Source organism: Balaenoptera ricei, chromosome 1 (assembly GCF_028023285.1).
Source record: "Balaenoptera ricei isolate mBalRic1 chromosome 1, mBalRic1.hap2, whole genome shotgun sequence".
NCBI classification, from domain to species: domain Eukaryota; kingdom Metazoa; phylum Chordata; class Mammalia; order Artiodactyla; family Balaenopteridae; genus Balaenoptera; species Balaenoptera ricei.
In genome coordinates, this window is record NC_082639.1 from 176,252,836 (window position 1) to 176,266,478 (window position 13,643).

Here is a 13,643-nt window from a genome sequence, read left to right on the forward strand (position 1 = left end):
TTACTATAGCATCACAGTGGAACTTGGTACACTTGGTCTAGGTACACAGTATTAAGATGTTATTTGCCTTTTTCACCGGGTTGGAATTTGCACTGCTGGTGCAAAAGCCAGGGTGGGCAAATTGCTGGCACCTTAGCACAAATCAAGTTCATGGTGACAAACCATACTAGTAGTCGTATTCTTTACTGCCATTAACTGTAGTTTTTTAAAAAAATCAAATTTCTCTTTGCAATGTCCTTGATGAAGCAATAAAAATTATTAATTGTACTACATGCCAACACTTGAGTACATGTCTTTTTAACATTCTGTGTGACAAAAGGGAAAGTATGCATAAAGCATTTCTGCTGCACATTTGAAATGCAATGTTGTCTCCAGGAGAAGCTCACGTTGTTGTTTGAGTGGAACTAGTCACTTTTTTAATGGAACACAATTTTTACTTATAAGAAAGACTCAAATAATGGTCAATTAGGCTTGAGTATTTGGAAAACATTTTCTTGAAATCGAACAAAGTGAATTTGTTACATCAAGGAGAACAACTGATGATATTTGTTGCCAATGATAAAATTTGAGATTTCCTGTGAAAATTAGATTATGAAAGACCTGTATCCACTACTGTGAACTTGACAGTTTCCCATTGCTTAAGGATTTTCCTGATGAGACTGGTGGTGATTTTGATGAATGTGATTGTTTTGATATTATATAATGATTTGTGTCAACATTTGGAAGTTCTGCATAATTTAGTGAACCGATATTTTCCAAAGGCCAGTGCATCATATTACAAAAATATGCATGAGTAAAAGATCCATCCAAAGTATAAGATAGAGAAAACAAAGAATACTTGGGACACTAGAAACAAATAACAAGATGATAGATTAAAACCTAACCATACCAATAATTATATCAAATGTAAATGGTCTAAATACCCCAATTAAAAGGCAGAGCTGTCCTTGCCTGAACTTATATTGGTATTATCTATCTAATTTTGCCCATTGATAAGTATAAATTGATAGCTCATTGTTTTTAATCTGCATTTTCTAATTAGTAGTAAGATTGGACCTCCTTCCATGTACTTACTAGATGCTGTCTTAGGTTAGGTTCTCGGGAAAGAAATTCTGACACCAAAAGTTGCATGCAGTTCCTTTTTCGGAGAGTGCTCTTGAGAAACCTACCTGTTAGGAAATGAATAAGGTGAGACTAGACAGAGGGAGAAGTTGACCCTCAGTGCACTTGCAGTTGATGCTTCAGTGGATTCTCTGGGAGTTCTGGAGCTGAGATGGCAGTTCACTGTTGTCTTAAATGGAAGGAAGTGGTCAGGCCTTTGTGTTTCCACACCAGCCAGTACTGGTCACTGGCTACTGGCCACTTTAGCAGAGCATAGTCTTGGGCAGGACAGTTCCTCACAGCTGAGGGCAATTCCCCAAAAGTTGATCAGCTGTGAACTGTCCTCAGACAATATTGCATCTGCTAGGGGATGGTTGTGTTGACCTCATAGTCTAGGCGCTGCCTTAATCTGTTTCTGCACCAGCACATCATATAAAAAATGAAACAATTCTATAAAAGTGTCATATCCCTGGTTCCACTCCCTCTACTTAGGTAAACATTTTTAACTCCATTTGCTGATTATTGTTAGGTTTACATTTTTTTATCCAGATCAACTATTCCCCACCTCTTTCATGCTGTATATGCTATCGAAACCGACTCCGCTAAGACCATTCTCTGAATAGCCTGGGGGAGCTAACCAGTCCTTTAGGAGTTAACCAAGCAGGGCTTCAGCTGTTCCAGACTGACAAGAAATCAATATTTTGAGATTCACCTGTAATCTATTCTTTGTTTGTTGCTTTGCTTTTTGTTTGTTTGTGTCGTTTTTATTTTTGTTTTTGGAGAAGTTTTATCTCTCAACTCTTTTATTACGCTTTTATCTCTTTTACAGTGTTTTTAATTGCTATGGGCCCTTTTTGTTTTGTTCCTGTGTTGTGTTCTATTTGTATTATAGCATCCTATTGGTTTATGAAAGCAATATCTTATCTCTTTACTGGTATAATAGTTTATGTAAAGCTTTCTCCTCCCTTCACCGTCTTAGGTTGTACCAAATTGCTGGGGTTTTGTTAGCATTTTTTAACCTCTATTTTTAATTTTAGAAATCTCCAAATATCTGTTGGTCATTGACTTTCTGGTGTATTTTGAAACAACCACTAAAAAGTTGATTGAAACATGGTTAGGGCTTGTCAGTTGGGGACTTCATGTAGGTTAGTCTTTCTGGTATACTTTGTTACACAACCTACAATTGAGTGCCATTAGTTTTCCTCTTGGGATTGTCAGTTTCATCAGGAAGATTCTCTCAACAGTCTGCCTGGAGGATATAATTCTGGCTGCTGGTTTTGAGATCTGGGTGGAAGTTTGAAATTCCCAAAACTTTGAATGTAGATTTTGAATTAGTCCCCATGGTTTTAGTGTAGTATACTAGCCCTCACTTAGCTTAGTGTCCCTAAGTCCATTTTCTCTCTTCAGATCATTGACCTCTTTTCTTCTTCTTGGTTGAAGGGAGCCCATTGCTTTATGGCACAGAGTGACAGGATATTGGTGAATCTACCTACTTTTAAACAGAACATCACCTTTCACGTCAGCTTTCAGAGGTGCCTGGTGTCAAAAGTTCATATGCTTTTGGGGTCTCTCTTGCTGTTGACTCTTGTTCATTCGTCTTGTTCTTGTAGGTTTAGATCTTAATACACATATGTATATACATGGACACACACACACAGACACACACACATACTACAACAAAACAAACTTTACTGCTAATTTAATGGGTCTAGGGATACAGTCAACATTTATTTTAAACAGAAGTCCTCTGGGAATTCCCTGGTTGTCCAGTTGTTAGGACTCTGTGCTTTCACTGCCAGAGCCCAGGTTCGATCTGTGGTCGGGCAACTAAGATCCCACAAGCCGTGAGGTATGGCCAAAATTTTAAAAAAAGTCCTCCAAACTTTTGTATTGGTTTTTAATCCAGTTTTAATGTATTATGTTCAGAGAACATAGTTTTTATGAAGTTTCAGCCTTGGAATTTGTTGAAGCTTTATTTGTGGTTAGTACCTGGCCAATTTTAGGCTTATACACTTAAAAGAATGCATATTTACCACTTGTTGTGTGTAAACTTTTTTCTCTCTCTCTTAATGAACCTATTAGTCATATTTTTCAAATTTTCTATATTTTTACTCATCTGCTGATTATTTAAATCTGAAGCAGTTATATTTAAATCTGCAACTTTATTGAATTCTTTACTTCTTACTTAATTCTGTCAGTTGTTGCTTTATTTATTTTGAGGCTACATTGTTTGGTGAATATATGGTCCCTATAGTTATAACCTCTTAAGTTGTAAATTTTACTTGTATATAGTTCCTACTTATCCTTTGTTATTTTTTCACCTTTAATTCTATTTTTTTCCAATATTAAAATTATTGGGATTTTTTTGATTTTTCTTTTTGCCTAGTTGTGATTTCTCATTTCTTTCTAGTGATTTCTCATTTCTAGTCTTTTTATATCCTTTTGTTTTAAGTGTATCTTTAGTAATGAAAATATTATAATCTAATATTGTAATTGCCAGGTATTGTAATCTATCTTTTGATTGGTTATTTTGATTCCCTTATATATATTAAAATAGACATTATATTATTTCTATACTTGTATTTAGTATTTTCTATTTATCACCCATTTTATGTTCTATTTTCTTCTTTCTTTTCTTCCATTGGAAATATTGAATTTCCTTTTGTATGAAGGTTTTATTACAGTTTAATTATTCTCATAGTTACTCCAAATATATTAAGACCCTTAGTTATAATTATTTTCTTTTTCTATTTCTTAAGCTTATGGATAGCTCTATCTTCCCTCTAAAGAAGACAAGTAGACTAGCATAATATATAACATTCCCTCAGTTCCCTTCACCTTGAATTTTAGTTCTGAATTATTATAGTCAGCATTAAATTTTACTAATTTTAATAATATTTCTATTCCTTTTCTTATGGTATCTTCCTGGATTTATGTCATCTTTTTGTCAAACTACTTTCTCTAAAATGTTCTTAAAGAAGATCTTTGTGCAATAAATACTCTAAATTTATATATATTCGAGAAGCTTTATTTCATGCCTGTATCTAAAAATAGCTTTTCTGTGTACAAAATTATAGTTCCAGATTATTTTTCTTAAACATTTTGAAACATAATTGGTTGTTTTCTTACATCAGTTTGTGGTAAGGTAAATCTGTAAATCAGTAAAAAAGTCTGGTGTCAGATCTGATTCTTGTTCCTTTGTGATATTATTTATATTCAGTAAGTTTTCTTTTTTTTTTTTTTTTTTATTTTGTATTCTTGCCTTAAACACAACCCCTGGCAACCACTGATCTTTTTACTGTTTCCATAGTTTTGCCTTTTCCAGGATGTCAAATAGTTGAAATCATGTAGTATATCGCCTTTTCCGATTGACTTCTTTCACTTAGTAATATGCATTTGAATCTTGTCATGGCTTGATAGCTCATTTCTTTTTAATGCTGAATAATATATCATTATCTGAATGTTCCACATTTTATTTATTCATTCATCTACTGAAGGCTATCTTGGTTGCTTCCAAGTTTTGGCAATTATTCAATTAGTTATTTTTTAAAACTTCTTGACCCTATTTCAAATTGTCATATCTTTCCATATCTCTTTGAGGATATTTTTATGCTTGGTTTTAATTCATTTTTGATCTAATACATTAATCTGGTCCTCCAGTATAGATCATTCAAAGTATTACCTTTCTTTTATAGCAGGTAACTTATAAAATTTCTTATCATTCACTAAAAGCTCATATTTCTCTGGATATATCAGCTACTTTGGTTAATAAGATGCCCAGTGAGAGAAACTAAATCCTAAACCCTGATGCCTTTACTGAAACATTTAATGGAGGTACGGAGATATGGCTCAGAATGGAGAACATTGGTATTAAATCTAGGCTGAACCATTGCCCATTTAGCACACTCCCAACCAGTTAATCCTGCCCCTCAGTAAAACTCCCTGTTCCATCACCCTTAGTACTACTCTTATCTAAGAGATCTTTTCCATGATTGTAATAACCAAGTTCAGGAACTAAGGAGGGAGAGGAAAGTAATGTTTTAGCTCATCTTCCTGCAGCCATTGGCTCCACACCTCATGCACGACTAGATGCACTTGCATGCTGCCTCCAGCTGGGCAGACCTGGTATGGAACTGCTCAGTGTTGGCTTTGCAGTGGTGATGGAACGGGCAACAATCCTGGTGGGGCAAGGCTGTAGTGAGAAAAGAGAACAGTGGAAAGATTTTCCCCAACCCATCCCCTGATTGCACATAGCCCTCATCTTCTCTAAACCACCATTTTCTCCTACATCAAAATCCATTCATCTCTCTTTCAGGAGTTTCTCAAAGTTGTGGCATTATTTTCCCAGACCAGTCAATCTCACCTCTCTCTCACGTTTGGCGTATTCAGGATTGGACTTGGGAAAGGAGGAGAAAACCTGTGTTATTTTGACATCTTGTCAGGAATAGAAAGTCTCCATAACACTTTTAGTTGAGAGGTGTCTTAGAAATATCAAAAATCAGAGCTACTAATCATAGTCATGAGAATCGAGAGTACTAAATCTTCATTTAGGAAAATGAATCTTTGGATGTCCTATGTGATTGAGATGCCTTAGAAATTAAGTGACAAATATTTGTTGAATAAATGGATGAATTGTGTGTTTGTTTGGTCTTTTGCGTTGGTGTGTGGGGTGTGAGTTTTTCTGCAAGTGCTCATGTTATCTTCTTTCTTATACTTAGGGAGCTATGATTGGGCAATTCCATGAGTGACCACAAGGGGTGTTGAGAAAATCCCCCTAAGTATTGCTTTGAAAATGTCATTCAAACTACAAGTCATTTATGTATTTAATTGTGGTGTAGTTGCTTTACAATGTTGTGTTAGTTTCTGCTGTATAACGAAGTGAATCAGCTATATGTATACAATAAGAAGTCATTTAACTTTCAGCATCATTTGGGAGGAACATAAAAGAAGGGTGATGGGATACATGAAGAGGTTACATTTCGTTCATTTAAGGAACGTGTATTAAGTCACATGCTAACGCTATACTTGATACTAGGATGACAAACACAGGTAAAATATTGTGAATTTATAGTTTACTATGAATCTATAATTAAAATAAATGTGATCTGTACAATAATAAAGATAGGCACAGAATGCTATGGGAGCAAATTAAAAAGAATCCCCAATTCCTGCTCGGGAAGTCACAGAGCAATTGAAATGGTTCTCTGGAAAGAGGGCCATGGAGCCATATAAGAGCTCAGGCCATACAGGCAAGAGTAAGTCACATGATGTGGCCAAAGTGCAGAGTGCATGGAGGCCAGGAGGGTGGGGGAAACAGCTCCTTGGGAAGCTGGAGACTTAGACTGGAGTCAGAGGACAAACTTAGATGCCATCATAAGGAATTCAAATGGAACTTCTAGCTTAAGTTACAGGAAGCCTTAATATTGTTTTAAGATGACTTCTTTTAGATGACCTAAATATGCCAGCTTATTCTAGTGCTGCCAAGGGGTCAATCTCTTTGCAAGTTTGTGAGGAACTCCTTGAAGCGGTCAGCGTCCTGAAGAGGTTATCATGGTGGCGTGCTATCAACATACCCTGTGCTGTCACACAGAGCTGGGGTTTGAATCCCGGCAGACTTACCTACTCAACAAGCTGTGTGACCTTGGACATGTGGTTATAGACCTCTGAGTCTGTTACTTATGCAGTGATATTTTATCTCATGCCACTGTTATGTGATTTAAATGAGATAGTTCAATATATGTTCAATAAATGTAAACATTTTAAACAGATAAACCTTTAGTATATTATTTATATCATAAAATGATAGATTAAAATCAAAAGGTTGATTTCCTAGTCAGCTAAATTATGTTTTTAGTCCCTTCAAAAGATGTGATTCATATCACATATTTTTATTTTTAATCTTTTCAAATCTGTAATGAAGGTGGAATTTTCAGTCCTTACAGGTTGAAGGTTGGTACAAGAATGAAAAATGGAAGATTTGAAAATCACAAGTATTCTATAAATGAGTAGCAGGGGCTGCAGGTGATCCTCAGCCTCCTTGTCTCAGTGGGGCCATAGGATGGAATTCCTGCCAATGGAATGATAGTAGAATCGACGTGTGCTCTTTCAAGCCTTGTGCTCAATCAAAGCTTCCATGCCTTTTTCTCATTTTCTCTTTTTTTAAAAAAATTTATTTTATTGAAGTATAGTTGATTTACAATGATGTGTTAGTTTCTGGTGTACAGCAAAGTGATACAGTTATATATACCTTCTTTTTCATGTTCTTTTCCATTATGGTTTATCACAGGATATTGAACATAGTTCTCTGTGCTCTACAGTAGGACCTTGTTGTTTATCCGTTCCGTATATAATAGTTTGCATCTACTAATCCCAAACTCCCAATCTTTCCCTCCTCCACTCCCCTCCCTTTTGGCAACCACAAGTCTGTTCTTTATGTCTGTGAGTCTGTTTCTGTTTCGTAGATAGGTTCATTTGTGTCATATTTTAGATTCTACATATAAGCATATCACATATTTTTTAGAAATGAGTTTGACACAGGGGAGATACTCAGTAAACTCTTGTCGACTTAGTGAACACGTATCTTTTACTATAAAATATCAAGTTGTTCTAGACTAGAGGGGCAATATGATGCTGCTGAGTTAAATCGTGTAACTTACATAATTATTATTTTTTAATGTTTTCAAAATCCTGGCACTTTAATTTAATCCCTACAATATTTTCTTTTTCAGAGAACAGAACGTGAATCTCTTACTCCTTTTTGGATAACCAAGGGTCAAAGATAGAGTCAGAATTTAAATCAAGATCTCCCCACACCCAAATATATGCTATTGCCCATGCTCTTTCCTAATGCTTCTTCCTTTTGAAAATCTTAAGCCGAAGGGCCTTTCCGTAGAAGCTTATTAGAATTCTCTTTGTGGTTAAAGGATCTAGCAATGAAAGCTGTGTTGTCCTGGTTTCCTAAGTCTCTGGGAGAGGAGTTATTCTGTGGACAAAATGCCTGCAGCTGTCAGAGCCGTATGCTGGGGAATAGGCCAACAATTTTACAGTTCAAGACCAGATGTGATCGAACGTGTCGACAAAGTGCAGGATCACAGGGTCAACTGCCGATTTTCCAGATCAATTTTTGAACTGTCTCTGCTGATTAGGGCAATGGAAATAGCCATACATTTCTTGGGGAAGGGAATGATCAGGGAACAGAAGCTAACATAATTCATCCCAGCTTAGAAAAATTGTCCACGAGGTATTCTGCTTGATTCATCTTTTTTTTTTTTCTTCTGCATATTTGAAAACATTTTGGAGGGGAAGTGTAGGAATCATCTTCCCCAGAACACTGGCAGATCTTTCTTAATTCCATTAATGGAAGCTTGGTGCCGGGTCAAGATGCTTCGTTAAATATTATCCTAACGGGTGCCTTTGTGGTCAGCATTCCATTGGCAGAGAGTTTAATTCTCTGCAAACATGGTTCAAGGTAAGGTGTTATTCTTTATTCTTTCTCCTGGGTGTATTCTGAATGCAGAGTGGTTGCTGAGTGAGGTTATCCTGCATGAAAGACTATAGGGAGGTAAGTTCCAGCTTCTTTTTTCAGGGAGTCATAGCAAAGAGCTGTGGTTCTGGATGACTTCCCATGCTCATTCTTTTCAAAATGAAGAATCCTGAAATTCAGCCTATAGTATAAAATTACGCAAATTCCAGTTTTCTTTCCAGAAAATTGACAGAGAGGATATATTTTGCATTGGTAAATAGGCAAAAGCAGTTACCTCCTCCAAATCTTGAATACACATTGGTGTCTACGTACCATCCAATAATCTCATGTGGTTTTCATCTCTGCTGTGTGCACCTTAGGGGAATGGTACCAAAAAACTGAATTCACTTGTCCTGGAAAGACTGGATGGGACCCGAACTGGCTCCCAGGTGGAAGAATCAAATACAGTAAATGTGAATTCCTTCTATTTCCTTTATGAAAGAAAATTCCCCAGGGGAAAAATGAATGCCGTGTAACTAACAGCCATTCTGAAGTTCTTATATGGAGGCCAGGGGTACTCTTGCTTAATTATTTTATTCCATTTTTAATCACCGCCAGCTTTATTCATTCGGATAAAAGATGCAAAATAACTGTCCAATTTTAAATTTAAAAAATTACATCTCTTTTTCAGCATCTTCGCGTTCAGTTTGCTAAGACTACTTTCTCATACGAGCTAGTCTTTTGTGACCAAACATGAATGTATCACGGATGCGAATAGCAGTTCTAATCTTACATTTGAATCCTTATGTCTGTACTGCTGGCGTGAAGGGCCTGCGTTATGGAACATGCAAGGCTAGTGTGTGAAGTAAAGAGGACCCATGCATCACCTGGCATGAAGCCTCCACCCTCACCTGGGAAAATACTTCCTACTAGACAACCTGACACACCTCCCTTTCAAGTAGGGCGTACAATGTTCAGAAAGGGGTTTAACACAGCGAACTCAGTACCAAAAAACATGGGATTCACAGTATACAATATGAAACTGAGAATCCCACAATATCCCAATTTCTTACATCTTAATTCAGACAGATACATACACAGCTAGGCATAATACGATGTGATACATATAATAGTACTGGGACAAATAGGGACCCACAGGGCCAGCACCTCAGCCTGAGGATGCCAGGATTCCTTAGCGCAGGAGGTGCATTTAAACTAGCTCCTGGCTGATAAGTAGTTTGTTGGGCAGGAAAGGAAAGGACGGTATGGTAGAATTTGAAGATGACCCCAGTGATCTTTGGCCTTATATACTTCCCTCCCATTAAGTGTGGGTAGAACTTGTTACTAGAATGAGATATTACCCCTATGATTGTATTATATGGCAAAAGGGATTTTGCAAGTGTAATCAAGGTCCCTATCAGTTGTGTTGATCCAAAGGAGACTACAAGGGTGGGTCTGATCTAATCAGGTGAGGCTTTTTTTTTTTAAACTGAAGTATCATCGCTGTACAATACTACATGTCACAGGTGTACAATATAGTGATTCACAATTTTGAAAGTTTATACTCCATTTATAGTTATTATAAAATATTGGTGATATTCTCCATGGTGTACAAAATATCCTTGTAGCTTATTTTACACCTAATAGTTTGTACCTATTACACCTAATAGTTTGTACCTCTTACTTTCTCACCCCTGTCTTGCCCCTCCCCCCTTCCCTCTCCCCACTGGTAACCAATAGTTTGTTCTCTATATCATTAAGTCTGCTTATTTTCTGTTATATTCACTAGTATGTTGTATTTTTTAGATTCCACATGTAAGTGATAGCATACAGTAGTTGTCTTTCTTTGTCTGGAAATGGACCGGGTTCTTTCTGAAGTCAAAGAGTTTGGAAGTGTGTGAAGGGGGCCATGGAACAAAAACCTGAGAGCAGCCTCTAGGAACTGCATGCAGCCCCCAGACAACAGCTAGCAAGACTGGGGAGACCCGGGTCCTCCAGCTACAGGGAAATTAATTCTGCCAACAACCTGAAGGAGCTTGAAAGCAGATCTTTCCCTAGTGGAATATGGTGGGATGGCCGGTGTCACCTGTGGCCAGTGAGACATCTCATGTTGAGGAATGACAGGAAGTGAGATGAGAAAGTCAAGTTGGAGCAGCTTTCTGAAAAGCTGGCACTCAGGTGCGGGAGGCAGAGTGAAGCACAGGTGACTCATTAGATCTAGGTCTAGAAAAGTACATAATAGAAGCCTGCAATGAACTGGAAGGAGGTGGTCCCCTAAACAGCAAGACTGACAAGAGAGCTATTTTAATAAGGCAAGAAGTGCTGCAAAATGAAAAAGAGGTGGTGGGTTCCAGAGACATCGTAGTGACCAGACTGAGTTTTTGGCCTGTTGGGCTGCACCCCGCAGGCCTATAAGGCCTGTGCTTGCCCAGCTTTAAGATCCAAGAAGGAGCCAGGAGTCAGCGACGGAGACATCAATGGTTTAATGGATGGGGGAGCTTACAGGTCTGAAGCAAGGTCCTGGAGTGACACCCCACCATGTGCAGCAGATGGTGGGCAGGACATGGTGGCAGTCTTTGCCCCCAGGGGTCAGGGAAGAGGTTACCAGTTATAGGGGAATTTGACTCAGGTTGGCTCCTCCGCTACCATGGAAACCGACAGTAGGGCATATACCTCACTACCCTTTTGATAAGAGCAATCACTACCTGGGGCGGGGACAAGTGTGTAGGAAGGTCAGGTATGTGAGTGGGGAGTAGGTGAAGCAGGCACTGGTCCAGCAGGGAATGTACAGAAAGCAAGAGGACAGCCGTCTTGAGTGGCCTGACCATACGTGGCCCATTTGTTTTCACATTTATTTTAAATTCCTCTGAAAAAAACAATAGAATTGTGGACCTTCCAGCTGGATGAAACCTCAAGGAATCATCTGATGATATAAAAACCTCACCATCAACCGAGAAAATATCAAGTTGCTCAAATGAAAATAAGTGGGTATAAGCAAAGTCACATGAGTTCTAACCTTTGTTTAATTCTTTTTGTGTGTGTATGTAAGTTTTGTGTTCAGAGCAGAGTCATTTGGTTGATTCATGGCACTAGTTTAAGGTAAAGTAGATAAAATATACATCAAGTTGAGATACATGATCCATCTTGCTTAGCCTCCTGCCTTCAGACAGGCAAAATATTATTATTCCCATGAAATCACTGAGGTTGAAAGGGCCAACTAACCTGTCACCAGGTAATCAGCAGTGGGGAGAGAGTGACTCGAGTTCCATTCTTCAGATCCCTGGTTTTTTCTTTATTCCATTGACAGCAGGCCAGGAAGATGATGGCTTTGGAGAAGCCGGGAGACACCTTAGTCACAAGAACACGGTCACCGGAGAAAGTATGTGGGTGGGAATTTCCCAGATGAGTCTGGGAATGATGTCGATAACACCAAACATTTCATTCTGAAGTCTTTCTTGTATTGAATTCAAGTGTTTAGAGACTACTAATTTTATCAAATAGGAAAACAGCTCACTTTTTAACATGGGATGGTTCACCAGCTTTGGTTCAATTCCAACAGTGTTACAAAACAGACTCCGATTCAAACTTAAAGAACTGTGTTCCATTTTTTCATTAACCCAGAGTTGAGATGTAATTGTCTCTAGGGCCTTAGGAGGACTGGTGTGCCTACTGTTATCAACCCTAGACACCCAGATGTTGCATATTAATATCATGATTACTATTATGGTTATGACTTCCTGCAGCATTTCTCTATCTTGGAGCTAGTATTGAAAGAAAGAAAGAAAGAAAGAAAAGGAAGGAAGGAAGGAAGAAAGAAAGAAAGAAAGGAAGGAAGGAAGGAAGGAAGGAAGAAAGAGAAAGAAAGAAAGAAAGAAAGAAAGAAAAGGAAGGAAGGAAGGAAGAAAGAAAGAAAGGAAGGAAGGAAGGAAGGAAGGAAGGAAGGAAGAAAGAGAAAGAAAGAAAGAAAGAAAGGAAGGAAGGAAGGAAGAAAGAAAGAGAAAGAAAGAAAAAGAAAGAAAGAAAGAAAGAAAAGGAAGGAAGGAAGGAAGAAAGAAAGAAAGGAAGGAAGGAAGGAAGGAAGAAAGAGAAAGAAAGAAAGAAAGAAAGAAAGAGAAAGAAAGAAAAAGAAAGAAAGAAAGAAAGAAAAGAAAGGAAGGAAGGAAAGAAGAAAGAAAGAAAGGGAGGGAGGGAGGAAGGAAGGGAGGGAGGAAGGGAGGAAGAAAGGAAGGAAGGAAGAAAGAAAGAAAGGGAGGGAGGAAGGAAGGGAGGGAGGAAGGAAGGAAGGGAGGAAGGAAGGGAGGAAGAAAGGAAGAGGAAGAAAAGAAAGAAAAAAGGAAGGAAGGAAGGAAGGAGGGACGGAGAGAAGGAAGAAAGAAAAGAAGAGAAAACAAAAACGAGCTTCATTATTTTAGCTCCTTACCCAGATGAAACATTTGCTTTTGCATTACATGCCTTCAGAAAGGCTGTGGTTGGAACAGAGCAGGGTAGCCCACCTTCTGGGGCTTCTTGCAGGCTCTCTCTAAAATCAGCAGGAACGTGGTGCAGAGCAGGGATGATCTCCACGTGGAAGGGAGCGATAAGGATCCACATCCTTAAACTAGAGTGAAAATATGTTCACTTCTGAAAATAATATGTCTCTGGTTTCTATTTATATTCAAACCTTTTGAAGATCCTGGGGAAATGGCACAGGAGCAGGGCTTCTGTTCCCTGATGAATTGAGCATTTGTTGCCCTGTAAGAAGAATCCATCCTGTGGGGCGTCGATAGCAGCTGAATGAATACCAGAAAGGATGAAGGATTACAAATCGGGCCCTGGCTGCAGTTGGATGTGATTTCAACCAAGTGTGGTATTACTTTTCCTGTATGTTGAACTGCCTTTCACACTCCTTCTCTGTTAGGGTGTGATTTACAGCACACTCTCCCTGGGCCTGCGCCGTCCGTGTCTCTGACCAGGGTACCACAGGCCCTCCTCTCTAGATGTGTGCCATTCTCCCGGGGCCCTAAGAGTCAGTCTGTGTTGCTTGGGGTTTTCCCAGGTGATGCTAAGGAATGTCTCACTAAAACTAGAAACTTTAGAAAGG